We start from the raw sequence: 16,623 nt of genomic DNA on the forward strand, positions 1-16,623 counted from the left end.
CAGCCTTAGTTCTTTAAAGTATTCTGGTTATATCTGAAAATAGGCATTCCAGTCAAAGCCTTGGTAATATAGCCAATATTTCCAATGTGTTCTGCTACAAGGGGAACAGATTATTTTTGAACTTATGCAAATAACTATATTGCCATAAAAATAAGGATACTCACTAATAGTTTCTGAATTCTGGAGGAATCAGGAAAGGATACTAATAGTTTCTGAATTCTGGAGGAATCAGGAAAGGAGAAAAAGTAATGACGTCAATTCTGTTTATAAAAATATGCTTTACCAAGTGGCTTTAAGCTATAGATAGCTTAAAAGTGAAAAAAAAAAAAAGTTCTTAAATATGGAAAACAAAACATTAAAGAACCAGCAATGTTTCAGACAAAAAGTCATCCCCCAAATCATCCTCATTAGTTTATTCAGTCCCATGTAATCAAATCTTGTTCTGTTTGATCTTGCTTAGCAGTTTCATGAATTTATCAGTTTCTTCATTAGAGTTTTGGAAATTCTTACCTAGTGCAATGCTATGATTTTTAAGTTATCAGAAACCTGAACCTGCATTCTATTCCAGGGTACTTGTCAAAATCTTTTTCATGAATGTCCTTGAAGAAGAAGCAATTTTGGACAATAGTTGATTGCAAATACTTTCAGACAAGAATAAAAGTAAAACAACTGTCTGTGAATAACAACAACAACAACAAAAAACCGGCCATGGTTAAAAATATGAGAGTTCATTATAATAATAACAAAATTGATGAAGAATTTTTTTTTTTTTTGAGACAGAGTCTCGCTCTGTTGCCCAGGCTGGAGTGCAGTGGTGCGATATCCGCTTACTGCAAGCTCTGCCTCCCGGGTTCACGCCATTCTCCTGCCTCAGCCTCCCGAGTAGCTGGGACTACAGGTGCCCACCACTGCACGTGGCTAATTTTTTGTATTTTTAGTAGAGACAGGGTTTCACTGTGTTAGCCAGGATGGTCTCGATCTCCTGACCTCATGATCCACCCGCCACGGCCTCCCAAAGTGCTGGGATTACAGGCATGAGCCACCGTGTCTGGCCTGATGAAGAAATTTGATTATTCCTGTGGAATAAAACATTTTAACATAACTAAAATTATGACTGAAAACATTATATGATAACATATCAGATTTTTAAGAATTTTATACAGTTTTTGGAACACCTATTAATAATATATCCATACAGATATAATTCAAAGAATGTTAAACATCATTTCTTAGTTGACAATGTTTCCCATGTAAATTTAACATGTCAAATAAGCCAAATTATGGCTCATGCCTGTAATCCCAACACTTTGGGAGGCCAAGGTGGGAGGATCACAAGGTCAGGAGATCGAGACCATCCTGGCAAACAAAGTGAAACCCCATCTCTACTAAAAATACAGAAAATTAGCTGGGCGAGGTGGTGGGCGCCTGTAGTCTCAGCTACTTGGGAGGCTGAAGCAGGAGAATGGCGTGAACCCAGGAAGTGGAGCTTGCAGTGAGCCCAGATCGTGCCACCGCACTCCAGCCTGGGTGACAGAGTGAGACTCCATCTCAAAAAACAAAACAAAACAAAAACAAACAAACAAAAAAACACAAATAAGCCAAATTAGTTTAATATCTCTCTTTTTATAAGGTGAGAAAATAAATTATTTTGAGATATTCCAGAGGCCCTCTAAAAGCTCCTAAATTTAGATCGAGGTCAAAAAGATTTAATTTAGAATTTGATTTGGGGAAGTTTGTCAATAATATCAAAAGGTGTAAAACTCTTGATTAAATCAGGTTATTTGTTATCTATTTAATCAAAGTGGCAACAAAATATTTTAAAGGCAAGTACAGAAGGTTACATAGTTTTAAAAACAAATCTTTAGTTCTTTTAATAGAGAGAACTCCATTTTCTTAAGTAATCAAAGACCTAGTAGAGACCATGTGAAGCACCAAAAATTATTTTGATAGCTCACAAAACCTTTGTTTTCTATGCCAATTACTTAAAAGGTAAAGAAAAAACTTTTCATAATCTCTTATCAAAAGCAAACTAATATACCCCGCATCAAAAAAACTTTGTCTTGAGGCCAGGCGCGGTGGCTCACGCTTGTAATCCTAGCACTTTGGGAGGCCGAGGCGGGCGGATCACGAGGTCAGGAGATCGAGACCACGGTGAAACCCCGTCTCTACTAAAAATACAAAAAATTAGCCGGGTGTGGTGGCGGGCGCCTGTAGTCCCAGCTACTTGTTGAGGCTGAGGCAGGAGAATGGCGTGAACCCAGGAGGCGGAGCTTGCAGTGAGCCGAGATCGCGCCACTGCACTCCAGCCTGGGTGACAGAGCGAGACTCAGTCTCAAAAAAAAAAAAAACAAAAAAAACCCTTTGTCTTTATTATCTTTTTTTTTTTTTTTTTATGGTGAGACAGAGATTTACTCTTGTTACCCAGGCTGAAGTGCAATGGCACGATCTCAGTTCACTGCATCCTCCGCTTCCCAGGTTCAAGCGATTCTCCTGCCTCAGCCTCCTGAGTAGCTGGGATTACAGGCATGTGTCACCACGCCCGGCTAATTTTTGTATTTTTAGTAGAGACGGGGTTTCACTGTGTTACCCAGGCTGATCTCGAACTCCTGACCTCAGGTAATCCACCCGCCTTGGCCTCCCAAAGTGCTGGGACTACAGGCGTGAGCCACTGCGCCAGGCCAAAACTTTGTCTTTGACAGAGGAGACCAAATTCTAGTTTTGCATCAGTGTACTATTAATACTAAGGCTAATTTTAAAAATGTCTTCTGAATAAATCTATCCAGTCTCGGATAGCTTTGATTACACCAGATAAGACTCCTTTCCTAAGATTTCCTTCCTCAAACCCATTACAACCTTTAAAAAATATCCATAAAGCCGGCCGCGGTGGCTCATGTCTGCAATTCCAGCACTTTGGGAGGCTGAGGTGGGTAGATCACAAGGTCAGCCATTTGAGACCAACCTGGCCAACATGGTGAAACCCCTTCTCTACCAAAAAAATACAAAATGAGCCGGGTGTGGTGGCACACCACCTGTAGTCCCAGCTACTTGGGAGGCTGAGGCAGAAGAATCGCTTGTACCCGGGAGGCGGAGGTTGCAGTGAGCTGAGATCATGCCACTGCACTACAGCCTGGGTGACGGAGTGAGACTCCATCTCAAAAAAAAAAAAAAAAAATATATATATATATATATCCATCAACATTTCTTTCCCTACATTTTTCTCTTTCTCATTCTGGGAAGATCAGTCATTCTACTTTATGACAGAATTAATTACTCGTTTTTCCCCTAACAGAAAAACACATCCTCATGCCTTATAATTTTCCTTACCAAAAATGTATCTTATTTTCCTTGCATTATTTGCATACAGAGTTGTTACACTTATAATTTCTAATAGTTTTAACTCCATATATTAATTTGAATTTTAAATTTCAGTATCCTTAATTTATAGTGAAAACTAAGAAGTAAGCAATTGTGAACTGTCACATACCAACATTCTGCAGATTAACACCATTTCATAATTTCTAGAAATACATGCATCTCCATAATACAGTCTTTCAATGTGGCACAGGACATTTTTACTGTGACCCGAATATATTTCGTTCTTCTGAAATAAGAAGCAAAAGTAGATAAACTCATGTTCAGCGATTAATGTTTCAGCATTATATCTTACATAGAAATGACCCATCTGATAAATGTTTGTTACTCAATTTAATTTAGTATAACTTTAAGCTTTGAAGTTGCCAAAAAAATTTTGGAATTATTTTTAACTGGAAATGTTTTATAAAACATAACTGTTGTTGGAAAAGATTATTTATAAGCTTTTATCCCACTTATATCTCATTTAATTCACTTGTTCTTAACAATTATGCTTGAATTAAATTGCTCATGAAAATTTCATGAGACATTAAACAAAGCTAGCCACCATCTTAAGTTATTTTTCTTGTTGACAAATTAGGCAAGTATCAAAAATACCACAGAAGCAAAGAAACTAAAAGTTAAATATATAAGTGGAGATAATATAAGCTTGTTTGACTAGTAAACCCAAGTGGAAAAAAATGTATGTCTGCATTATATTTAATGCTAACAATTCTGAAGACATTTCTGATTTTCTTTTACCAACAATTTAAAAACTAATCTTATTTCTTGAAAATTTACCCAAGTTGGCCAGGCGTGGTGGCTCATGCCTGTAATCCCAGCACTTTCGGAGGCTAAGGCGGGCAGTTCGTGAGGTCAGGAGTTCAAGACCAGCCTGGCCAACATAGTGAAACCCTGTCTCTACTAAAAACACAAAAAATTAGCTGGGCTTGGTGGCAGGCACCTGTAATTCCAGCTACTTGGGAGGCTGAGGCAGGAGAGTCGCTTGAACCCAGGAGGCAGAGGTTGCAGTGAGCTGAGATAGCGCCATTGCACTCCAGCCTGGGCAGCAAGAGTGAAACTCTGTCAAAAAAAAAAAAAAAAAGAAGGAAAAAAAGAGAGAAAGAAAGAAAGAGAGAGAGAAAGAAAGAAAGAAAAAGAGAAAGAGAGAGGAAAGGAAGGAAGGAAGGAAGGAAGGAAGGAAGGAAGGAAGGAAGGAAGGAAGGAAATTTACCCAAGTCATGTAAACTCAAAAAAGCTTGGGGTTAGTTTCTGTTTCTTTCTTTTTTTTCAGAGAGAGAGAGAGAGAGATGAGGCCACTATGTTGCCCAGGCTGGTCTTGAACTATTGGACTCAAGGAATCCTCCAAGAGATTCTCCTGCCTCAGCTTCTGAAGTAGCTGAGACTGCAGCATCATGCTACTACACCTGGCTTAGACTCTACATTTCTGAGAGTTTTAGGAATACTTTATACAAGCACTCATTTATTTCCAGACCAATTTGAATAGAATTCCTTTAAGGAACTTTATAAATAAATGTGATAATACTATCCAGAGGTAGAATAAATACTAGCTATGCATAACATACAAATACACATACATATGTAAACATATGGACAGATGGCAAAGATCTTACAGCTTTTTTTTTTTTTTTTTTGAGACGAAGTCTCGCTCTGTCATCAGGCTGGAGTGCAGTGGCACAATCTTGGCTCACTGCAACCTCTACCTCCCTGGTTCAAGCGATTCTCCTGCCTCAGCCTCCCGAGTAGCTGGGACTACAGGCGCATGCCACCACACCCAGCTAATTTTTGTATTTTTAGTAGAGACGGGGTTTCACCATGTTGGCCAGGATGGTCTCGATCTCTTGACCTCGTGATCCGCCCACCTTGGCCTCCCAAAGTGCTGAGATTACAGGCATAAGCCACTGTACCCGGCCGATCTTACAGCTTTTAACATGTTAGCCTTGTGCCAGGTACAATAATTCAAAACACACTAATTTATAAAATAAATGGCTAGATCTAAATTGTGGTTTTGGCAGGTGTAACAAGTTAAGATTACCTTCTCAGTTGTCTAAAGTTTTTCACTAATATTTGTGGAAAAGACTTTCAAGATTTTTTACTTACCTGGTTTCAAATAGCTCCTTTTTTTTTTTTTTTTTCTGATGACAATTCCCTCCCTGAAGTTTGTATTCCAAAAGGTAGCTATTAGGTTCTAAAGAAGACAGGGTAGAAAATTTACAACTCAATGGCACAGAAAAAGAATGCAAGTTTTGGAGACATATTTGTCTATCATCAGAGGTTAATCTTATGGAGGCTGTGGACTAATTTTAGATGAGTGATTGAGGAGACATCTAGTGGCTATCGGCCTCCAAAGCCCATCTAAGTAGACAAACATCCATTTTTTGATTCCAAATAGTATTTTTCCTTCTCTCTTTTAGCCTCAAGTGGTTACTTTCAGGAGTCTCTGAGTCTCTTGAGAGCCAGAGACCTAAAGTTCAAGTAATTGAGGCTCTGGAAAGGGAAGGGAGAAGGGTGTCATATCAAGAATTCAAGGGAACTGAAAGACCAAAGCAAAAGGGGGAAGGAAAAGCAGAAGTAAATGGAAAGAAGAGGTCTTAGAGGAGCTAGTCTGGGGGGATCTTCAGCTTCCCAAGAGGCAATGAAGCTCAAGAAAGAAGAAGATGGAGAGAGTTAGCAGAAAATATAGTCAGAAGGAGTTTGGGAAGGGGGTGAAGGGTCAGTAAACTGAGAAGTTCCCACGAGAAAAGCAGGGTTCAATAGACAGAACAGAAATGCCTTAAAATATATATATTCTGGGCCAGGCACAGTGGCTCACGCCTGTAATGCCAACACTTTGGGAGGCCGAGGGGGGCAGATCACGAGGTCAGGAGATCGAGACTATCCTGGCTAACACCGTGAAACCCCATCTCTACTAAAAATACAAAAAAAAAAAAAATTAGTTGCGCATGGTGGTGGGCACTTGTAGTCCCAGCTACTTGGGAGGCTGAGGCAGGACACTGGCATGAACCCAGGAAGTGGAGCTTGCAGTGAGCCGAGATTGCACCACTGCACTCCAGCCTGGGCGACAGAGCAAGACTCCGTCTCAAACAACAACAACAACAACAACAACAAAATATATATATATATTCTGGGCCGGGCATGGTGGCTCACACTTGTAATCCCAGCATTTTGGGAGACCAAAGCAGGTGAATCACTTGAGGTCAGGAGTTCAAGACCAGCCTGGCCAACATGGTGAAACCCCGTCTCTACTAAAAATACAAAAATTAGCCAGGCGTGGTGGTGCACCCCTGTAGTCCTACCTACTCAGGAGGCTGAGGTATGAGAATCGCTTGAACCTGGGAAGTGGAGGTTGCAGTGAGCCAAGATCATGCCACTGTACTGCAACCTGGGCAACAGATTGAGAACTTGTCTCAAATATATATATATATATATATATTCTGAATATCAACTTTTTTTTTTTTTTTTATGAGATGGAGTCTCACTCTGTCACCCAGGCTGGAGTGCAGTGGCGTGATCTCGGCTCACTGCAAGCTCCACCTCCCAGGTTCACACCATTCTCCCGCCTCAGCCTCCCAAGTAGCTGGGACTACAGGGGCCTGCCACCATCATGCCCAGCTAATTTTTTTTTTTTTTTTTGTATTTTTAATAGACACAGGGTTTCACAGTGTTAGCCAGGATGGTCTTGATCTCCTTACCCTGATCTCATTATACGCCCGCATCAGCCTCCCAAAGTACTGGGATTATAGGTGTGAGCCACCACGCCCAGCCTATCAACTTTCAATTAAACCAAATTCCCACCATAGAGCTATTTATTTATTTATTTATTTATTTATTTTTATTTTGAGATGGAATCTCACTCCATCGCCCAGGCTGAAGTACAGTGGCGCAATCTGGGCTCACTGCAAGCTCCGCCTCCCGAGTTCATGCTATTCTCCTGCCTCAGCCTCCCGAGTAGCTGGGACTATAGGCACCCGCCACCATGCCTGGCTAATTTTTTGTATTTTTAGTAAAGACGGGGTTTTAGCGTGTTAGCCAGGATGGTCTCGATCTCCTGACCTCGTGATCCACCCGCCTCAGCCTCTCAAAGTGTTGGGATTACAGGTGTGAGCCACTGCGCCCAGCCGAGCTATTTAAAAAACAAATTAAATCACGCCTGTAATCCCAGCACTTTGGGAGGCCAAGACGGGCGGATCATGAGGTCAGGAGATGGAGACCATCCTGGCTAACACGGTGAAACCCCGTCTCTACTAAAAATACAAAAAATTAGCCAGGCGTGGTGGCAGGCGCCTGTAGTCCCAGCTACTCCTGCCTGGACGACAGAGCGAGACTCCGTCTCAAAAAAAAAAAAAAAAAAAAATTAAAATTAAAAAATAAACAAATTAAAAACTTTCAAGTATCCTTTTTCTTATTTTAATCAAAGACAGCAATCAAGTGACTGAGAACCAAAACCAGTAAGTCTTTCTTTGTTTTTTTTTTTTGTTTGTTTTTTGTTTTTTTTTCTGAGACAGAGTCTTGCTCTGTTGCCCAGGCTGGAGTGCAGTGGCACCATCTCGGCTCACTGCAACCTCTGCCTCCTGGGTTCAAGTGATTCTCGTGCTGCAGCTTCCCAAGTAGCTGGTACTACAGATGCACGCTTCTATGCCTGGCTAATTTTTGTATTTTTAGTAGAGATGAGGTTTCACCATGTTGGCCAGGATGGTCTCGATCTCCTGACCACAAGCAATCCACCTGTCTTGGCCCCCCAAAGTGCTGAGATTACGGGCGTGAGCCACTGTGCCTGGCCCAAAACCAATAAGTATTTTATGACTTAACCATGGATGAAAGAGATGTCCTCAAAAGAGGGTACAAAAAGATTCAGTCCTCCCAAGATCCAGAACCACCCCCAAAGATAGCCTAAAGAAAACAAAGGCCTTCAGAGCCACAGGTGGTAAAGGATGGTGTTTGTGAAAATGGTTTCTCCAATTTCCCATGAAATGTAGAAATGTAGGACACTTCCAGTCACATACCCACTAATCTGTGACACCAAACTGGTGCGACTGGGATGGAACTTTCCCAGCAGTAACCAAACAATGAAGATTAAAAGGAGGAAAGCTGGGCCGGGTGCAGTGGCTCCCAGCACTTTGGGAGGCCGAGGCGGGTGGATCACCTGAGGTCAGGAGTTCAAGACCAGCCTGGCCAACATGGTGAAACCCCATCTCTACCAAAAAAATACAAAAAATTAGCTAGGTGTGGTGACGCGTGTCTGTAATCCCAGCTACTTGGGATGTTGAGGCAGGAGAATCGCTTGAATCCAGGAGGTGGAGGTTGCAGTGAGCCGAGATCGTGCCATTGTACTCCAGCCTGGGTGACAGAGCAAGACTCTGTTTCAAAAAAAAAAAAAAAGGAAAAAAATGAGGAAAACCCCTAATGGATGGACTGGGATTCCTTTTCCTTTTCTTTTTTTCTTTTTTCTTTTTTTTTTTTTTGAGACAGAGTCTCGCTCTGTTGCCCAGGCTGGAGTGCAGTGGCACGATCTCGGTTCACTGCAACCTCTGCCTCCAAGGTTCAAGCAATTCTCCTGCCTCAGCCTCCTGAGTAGCTAGGATTTCAGGCGCGCACCACCACACCCTGCTAATTTTTGTATTTTTAGTAGAGATGGGGTTTCACCATGTGGGTCAGGCTGGTCTTGAACTGCTGACCTTGTGATCTGCCCACCTCGGCCTCCCAAAGTTCTGGGATTACAGGAGTGAGCCACCGGGCCTGGCCAGACTGAGATTTCTTATTAAGAGTGGACAGGCAAGCAGAAGTATGATTGGACAAAGGAGGTATAGTCTAGTGGTAGTAAACTGGAGAAAACTTAGCAAGTTCTCTTTGTTGGAATTCTACTTAGTAACTCTGTGTAACTTGAGGACAAGGATGCTCCTTTCCTCTGGGTATGGGGAGGATACCTCTGGAATTAGGGTTTTATATTCTACCTCAGGAGAAAAGGAGGAAGATGGTCAGAGGTTTTTGGCCCACTTCCGGGAAGAAGGGAGAGGGACAGGTGGGAATGACCTTCCTGCTTCTGCTGTTTTCTCAAATGTCAAGTTGCCACATTTTGGTGTAGTGTATCCTGAACCCATCACCAGTATGGTGATAGGTAGGAGGCCAGTTAAGCAAACACAAAAACACATTATCACAAATCAGCTTCTCATACTAACAACCAGTAAGCATTCCCATTCAGAATATAACAAAGACATCCAAATTAATCAAATCATACATATTAAATACATGTAGTTCTTTGTATATCAGTTATATCTCAATAAAGACGTTTAAAACAACAAATTCCAAAAGAGAGAGAGGCAAGGACAGAGCAGACAGGTAGGCAGGCAAAGAAATAGACTTGTATTTTAAGAGCTTAAATAGAGGGGATAGAGAGGCAAACAAACACACAGTTCAAACGTAGGAGTTCAGAAGTCAGCTATAGAGTTACTGTTGAATGTGAATTAATGTGTGTGTTCCTCAGACACACACACACACACATATACACATACACACAGCATGACAGAATTCTCTTTGCTAGTTTGAAAAATTCAGCCCTTTTTTCACTATGATGGCCCCAAATGGGATGAAGAATAATGTAGAAGGTGAAAAAATGTATGTGTATTAGGAGGATAAGAATCAAAGTGAAGTGATAAGACGTCAGTGAAAGAAGGAAAAATGGAGTAGGAACAATGCAGGAAGGACTGGAAGCTGGTGGGAGGGTAAAATGAGAGTGAACTTAAGTTGAAAGGAAGGAAGGAGGTAAAGGAAGGGGTGTTTGAGGAACAATTAGGCAAGAAAGCCGGCTTCCTCACTCCTGGATAACTTACTCTCTATTGTACAGTACCTGGAATATAGTAGGCATTAGATAAACATTGAACAGAAGAACAAAGTCAGGGAGGCTAGGGGAAGCAGGATCAAACAGGGTAAGGTATGTGTGTAGTAATAACTACTAACATTCACTGAGTTTTACCATAAGCTGTACACCCAGCTAACCACTTTACATGATTTATCACTTTCAATCCTCACCAACACTCTATGAGGTAATTCACAGTATCCCCATTTAATAGATGAAGAAACGGAGGCTCAGATAGTTCAAGTAACTCATCCAAGGTCACCTGAGTAGTAAGTGGCAGAGTCAGGATTTAAATGTTGACTTGTCCGACTTCCAAACCAGTGTTTCTCACCACTATATTAAATGTATTCCTAGCCAGGCACAGTGGCTCATGCCTGTAATCCCAGCACTTTGGGATGCTAAAGCGAGCGGATTATTTGAGGTCAGGAGTTTGAGACCAGCCTGGCCAACATGGTGAAACCTGTCTCTAGTGAAATAAAAAAATTAGCCAGGCATGGAGGCGCGCAGCTCTAATCCCAGCTACTCAGGAGGCTAAGGCAGGAGAATCACTTGAACCTGGGAGGCAGAGGTTGCAGTGAGCTGAGATGGCGCCACTGCACTCCAATCTGGGTGACAGAGTGAGACTCCGTCTCAAAAAAAAAAAAAAAAAAATTCCCCTTTGAGTAAAGGGTAGGTCTATGCCCCTCTCCCTTACCACCCCATACACATAAAAGTTTGGCGAGGACCACAAAAGACATGGTCCCAAACGTAGCCTATTGGTGAGGAGAGTACTAGGAGAAGAGGAATGGGGGCAGGCTCCCGGGCTGAGGAAGGACCATATTAAAGCCTCATCTTCAACAACACAGAGAAAAACAATTTGAAACTTAATCATCTCCCAGAATGATGATCCCTCCCCGCAGCGGGGAGCACATTAGCAGAGCTGAGAAATGATAATTCAGCAGCCCCCAACCCAGCAGGGAAGGAAAGAGAGGAGGAGGGAGGAGAGCTGGAGGAAAACAGAAACAGAGGCACAGAGAAAGATGGGGAACGCGGGGAGAGGCAAGGCCTGACCTCTCGTGGCTCTTCTTCCTGCCCAAATCTGAGACAGGGTTCCAGGAAAGTGGTCTGGTGGCACTTGGCCCTTCAATTGTGCCCAGATAGGGCAGGGGTCAAGGTGCTCCCTAGGTCAGTTCTCAGCACCGATGGATCCCCACGTCCGGAGCTGCATCCAAGCTCATCCGGCCCAGGCGTGGTTTAGTGGTCTTAGCCTGGTTGGGGGAAAGCTCCCGAGCCACCAGCGCTGGCTCTGAGCACCCGCTTGTCCGATGGCACCTAGGCGAATCAGCGGTCCGTCAGGACCCGAGGTGCTGGACAGCTCCCGGTCCCAGAAACGGTTCTCTGGAGTCCACCAGAGAGGTGGGGCGAGGCTGCCCCCGCGCCGCGGCAGTCCCCACCCTCCGGAGAAGCGCGAAGGCTGCTGGGAGCTCCTGGGGAAAGGGCTCGGGGTCGTGAAAGGGTCCGGATGGAGATCTGGTGGGGACCTTGAGCCTGGAGCCCCGGGGGCAACTTCTCCAGACGCATTCCTTCCTTCTGAGTCCAGACCCCTTCACTCCCCACACCACCCCCCGCTGGGGACAATGGCGCCTTCAGCCCCCAGAGATGAATGGGGCCTTTGAGAGCCGCACGCCACGGGGTCAGCGGCGGCCACCGGGTCCCCGGTGGGGGGGGGGGGGGCTGCCCAGCCTCCCGATCAAGGAGACTCTGGCCAGGGAGAGTGGGGAGCTCTTCGGGGAAGAAAGGAATCCCATGGTCCCTTTCTTAGAGACTAGTGGGCCCCGGAGAAGAGATTCATCTGGATCAAGCAGTTCCTGGTAAAGAAGGATTTTAAGGGGGTGGGGAGGGAGGAACCCCTGCTACCTGTGGCAGTGAAGGGGAGATTCTGCGCCCCTTCCTCAGGAGGCAGCAAAGCCAGCTACCAAGCTTTTGCTACCTCTTCTCACTCCACCCTCCATCCCGCTGGATTCCCTAAATCGGGGTCCCACCCTCAGTTTGCATGGGGCAGCTCCCCGTTTCTCTCGGTCCCTTCATCGGGGGCTGTCCCTAAGGCTTGGTCCCTCCTTCCTGCTCCTGTCTCCCCTCCACTTCTTGCACTGCAAGCCTACCCAGTTTCTATGGAAACAGGCTGGGAAGGCACTGCCAGGAGGCCAAGGCCACTACAGCTCTTAGGGGGAGGGGAAGATAGAAATGGAAAGAGAGACACAGGAGGCGAGTTCTGGTCATTCCCTGAAGCGGGTAGAGATCTGTTGGGAGTGAGACTTCACTGACAGAGGGGTGGGGCAGAAGGAGAGGTGTGATTAAGTGATGTGACTGAGACAGAGTCGAGGGGCTGCTACTCATTCCCCCAATTCCCAGTGCTCCAGACATCTAGACAAGCCTCCTCAGAGGGGAAAGTGGTGGATGAAGAAGGAAAAGAGACCGGTAGTACCAAGAGCTCTGCCCATTTCTAACTTATGTGAGGCTCTATCCTTTTACCCTTCCTGGGGACAGGCCCACTTGAGAGGAGGTCTCCAGGGAACTAGAAGGCTCCCAAGAAATGGGAGGGAAAATTGGAGTGCGGTGTGAGTGGTCAGGGATGGTCAGGAATCTCCCCTAGGAAGGTGAGCTAGAGGTGGGCAGAGGCCTCGGAATGTCAGCCACTTCTTTGGTACCCCTCTCTGGCACCTCCACTGAGGAGTTGGTAGGGGGCTGGAGACTGTCAGCTTCCTCCCCTCTGTTCATCCCATCAGAACGTTGGGCTATGAGAAAACAAAAGTGGCCTAGTGGGGGTTGGGTGCAGAGAAAGGGAGATAAGCCTAAGGCAAGAAGGGCCAGAAGAGGGGTGGGTGAGTGAGTGAGTGCAGATGCTTGTGGCTAGGGCAGGGAGGGAGCTTCTTAGAAGCTTCATTTGCCAGCTCCTGGGAAGTGATCCCCAGCCCTCACCCTCTCCTGATGCTCCCACTTAAGGCAAAGCTGCCCCTTGGACAGGAACTATTGGAAATCTCAGAGTCCTGGGAGATTGTGCTGTGGGGGATTCCTTGGAAAGGGGCCCTCTAGGTTATCAGAATGTTCAGCAAAGCTTCCCTGGGGGAGAGGGGTAGTGAAACAGGTACCCTGGAGCCTAGGGTTTCCTGGATCTGAGCCATCGGCTCTCCTTCAACCATAGTCCCCAGAACAGTCGTCTTGGTGTTTGCTTATTTTGGTTATTTTTTGATCAGATATTTTGGCACTGAGCACACTGCCTCCTGTTGCCATGGCAGCCGTGACAGGGGCTGAGGCACCGTGAGAAAAATACCAAAATTAATGAGTGAGCGAAAGTGCAGCCGAGAGAAAAACAAGGTTAAAAAAAGAGTTAAAACAGTAATGAAAACAGGCTTTCCAGCTCCACAGCAGAGCAACTGCTGAGGCCTCCCCTGAGCAGCAGCCCCCACCCAGCCTAGGGCTCCTGGCATCTCCCAGACCTCAAGGCAGGACTCACTTGGCTTCCCCCACCCAGCTCATCACTGACCCAGCAACAGCCACTTGGGGACCACCCTAGGCACAACAGTAGATCAGCTCCAGCAGTACATCAGCTTCCATCTCAGGTAGTATCCTGCCTCCCAGAACAGCTTGTCATCTCCTAGACAATAGAGTCTCAGCCACAGCCCCCACACAACAATGGTCCAGCAAAATTACCAGGAAATGGCCTCCTAGCTACACCCAAGCTTTAAAGTTATAGCTGCAGGCATCCCAGCTAGAGTCCAGCACACAGTAACAGCCCAGCCACAATCCTGAGCAACAGCATCTTAGCTATAGCCAATCCCCAGTATGCTGTCATCACAGCTACAGCTCCAGGACCAATAGCAGCTCAGCTACAGTCCTATACACAACAGTAGCTCTGCTCCTATCCCAGGTAACAGCCTGTCTCCCAGGTACAGGCTCCTGGCAACAGCCTCTCATCTCCTAGGACCTAGGCAATGGATCCAGCTACAGTCCCATCTACATCAGATTAACAGGGAACAGCTTCTCAGCTATAGCCAGTCTCAGGTGTGCCAGCCTCATATCTATAGCTTCAGGCCCAACAGCTTATCAGTTACAGCCGTCCCTCAACATGCACACACACACCCATACACACACAGCTTGGCGATAGTTTCTCAGGTAATCTTATTGGCTATAGCCTAGGCACACCAGCATCAGAGCACTGCAACAGTGTCCCAAGTACAATCAGAGGCAGCAGCCTTGGTGTTACAGTTCCAGGCCCTACAGAATCCTAGTTCACTTAGCCACAGCCCATCCCAGGTATATGGACATCACAGCAAGCACCCCAACCATTCCCATACCCGGCATCACCCTGATTCCAATCCCTGGCCACAGTCTCAGCTGGAACTCAGGCACCATCAGTTTCAGGAGCCTCCCCCAATGCTTCACTTGCCAAGCAGGTCCTCCTCCCACTTTGGTACAGGGCCAAAAGTCTGACTTCTCTCCTCTTCAAACGCCACCTCCCTTGCTCCCCAACCATCCTCCCAGTCCCTGCTTGCTCACCTGCCCTCCTTCCTGGGGGAAAAAGGTCCCAATTCTCATATCTACATTGCCCCTGACTCAGGGGCACAGAGCCCAGCCTGGCAGCTGGGGTAGGAGGCGCTGGGGAGCAGGGAGAAGAGTAGGCACACCCTGGTGCTGCTGCTCTGGCCCAGTTCTGCTCCTACCACTTGGTGCAGAATTTGAGTTTGATGGTGGCGGAGCAGGGAGGATGGAGGCGAACATCTGGGAGATTAGCATTTCCTGCCCAGCTCTGCGGCTGCTGATCCTGCTCAGCCCTGAGCAAGGGAGGAGAACAGAGGAGCCTTTGAATGGCTCCCAGCAAGCAGACCGGGGAGGGTTTGCTGCACTGGGCAGCGGGCACACGCTGGGGGCAGGGAGACCGGGGCAGCTCTTCTGCGGAAGATTTCTTCTCTCTGGGCCACTGATTCCCTCCTCAGAGCTGTGCTCAATGATGTAGAGAGTGTGAGCTTTCTAGAGACAGAAAGAAGCTACTTACAGGACAGACCCACCCCCCTCTTTCACCAGATTACCCAATCTCCCATCTAGAGCCCCGCCCCTGGGCTCCTGGGCCTGAGGGATAGAGCAGGGCCTAGGCCAGAAAAGGAGTCCAGTTAAGCGGGGCTGCTCTGGGAGAGATCTTGGACAGAGTTTGCTTGCCCTCTTAGCTAGCCAGAGATTCCACTTTTATCCTGAAGAGCATCCCACCGAGACAGGCAAGAGCTGAGAAGAGAAGGAAGTAGAAGAAAGAGGAAAGGCACAGAAGAGTGGTAGGAACAGGAAAATGGGGAAGGACAGAGATGGGGAGTCAGAGGCGATGGCAAAAAGAGGCCCAGCAACTGGTCATCCCATAAGGAGAGCATTTCCTCACCCAGCACTAGGCCTGGCTAGGGATAACCTTCCTCATTCTTTTGACCTAGAACATTATGCCTGGGCCTGCAGGCGAAGAAGGCAGGAGGTCCTGTTGAACTGGGACACTTGGCAGCCTGGGTTACCAAACCGCAAGCGCAGGAGAGGGAGTTCCCAAGCTGCTCAGAGACCTCTAGATGGCGCCAGAGAGCCAGAGCTGAATGGGAGAAACCGAGTATTGGTGTGAGACACTGCGTGTGACACCGTGTGTGATTTGGTGAGTGTGATAGGGAGCGTGTGGCACTGCAAGGGCGTGTGACACAGGCCGTGACACTGGGCGGCCTCGCGGGGCAGGGACCCGGTGACTGTATACTGTAAGTCACTGGCAAATACGTGTGGCCGCAGCACTACGCCGCCCAGAGGGCAGGTGATCAGGGGACCCTCGAATAGCCTAAGCTCAGGAGCAGCACTTCGTCTTCACGCTTGTGTATCTTCCCCACCCTCACTCTAGAGCCCCCGGGTGCCATTAGCCTCCTCCTCCCACGGTCCCCTCCATAGCCCCACCCCCACGGCTTGCTGCGGCCACCGAGGCTGACCGCTCTGCGGCTTCGGCCGGAGGGGGAGGGGTGAACTTTCCCCGAGCGCAGCGGGAAGGGAGGGCCACACAGGGCGATCCGGGATCTGGGCGGGAAAAGGGTGGATATGGAGGAGCAGGTGCCCAGGGAAGAAGGCGCTTCCCTTGCCTCGACTTCCCAGCGGGCAGACAGAGCTAGGGACAGGTGTTTGAGTAGGGTAAGGAGGGGAATCCAGGAGCAGTCCTAGATGGAGGCTTGGGTGGGATAAGTGTAAGGTGAAGCGCAGAGGAGGGGACGGCCTGTGTACTGGGCCTCGGGCGGTAAAGAGATGGCAAAGGGAGGGGTCCAGGCTTTGGGGAGCGGTGCTCGGGGTCCCCTCCCAGCCGGACCAGAGCGGTCCCGAGCTCCACCTCCCGGCCGGAGAGGGGGGGCGGGAGGCGG

General features: G+C 46.9%; 1 long non-coding RNA gene across 1 annotated transcript in view; it reads right to left on the reverse strand.

The window, feature by feature from the left end:
- Positions 1-11,782, reverse strand: part of LOC129486245 (uncharacterized) — a 36,593-nt gene extending 24,811 nt beyond the window's left edge. Inside the window, exon 1 of the long non-coding RNA XR_008658905.2 lies at positions 11,276-11,782. This is a non-coding gene — a long non-coding RNA (uncharacterized lncRNA). The remainder of the gene's footprint in view (positions 1-11,275) is intronic.
- Between the last annotated feature and the right edge of the window lie 4,841 nt (positions 11,783-16,623).

Source organism: Symphalangus syndactylus, chromosome 7 (assembly GCF_028878055.3).
Source record: "Symphalangus syndactylus isolate Jambi chromosome 7, NHGRI_mSymSyn1-v2.1_pri, whole genome shotgun sequence".
NCBI lineage: Eukaryota > Metazoa > Chordata > Mammalia > Primates > Hylobatidae > Symphalangus > Symphalangus syndactylus.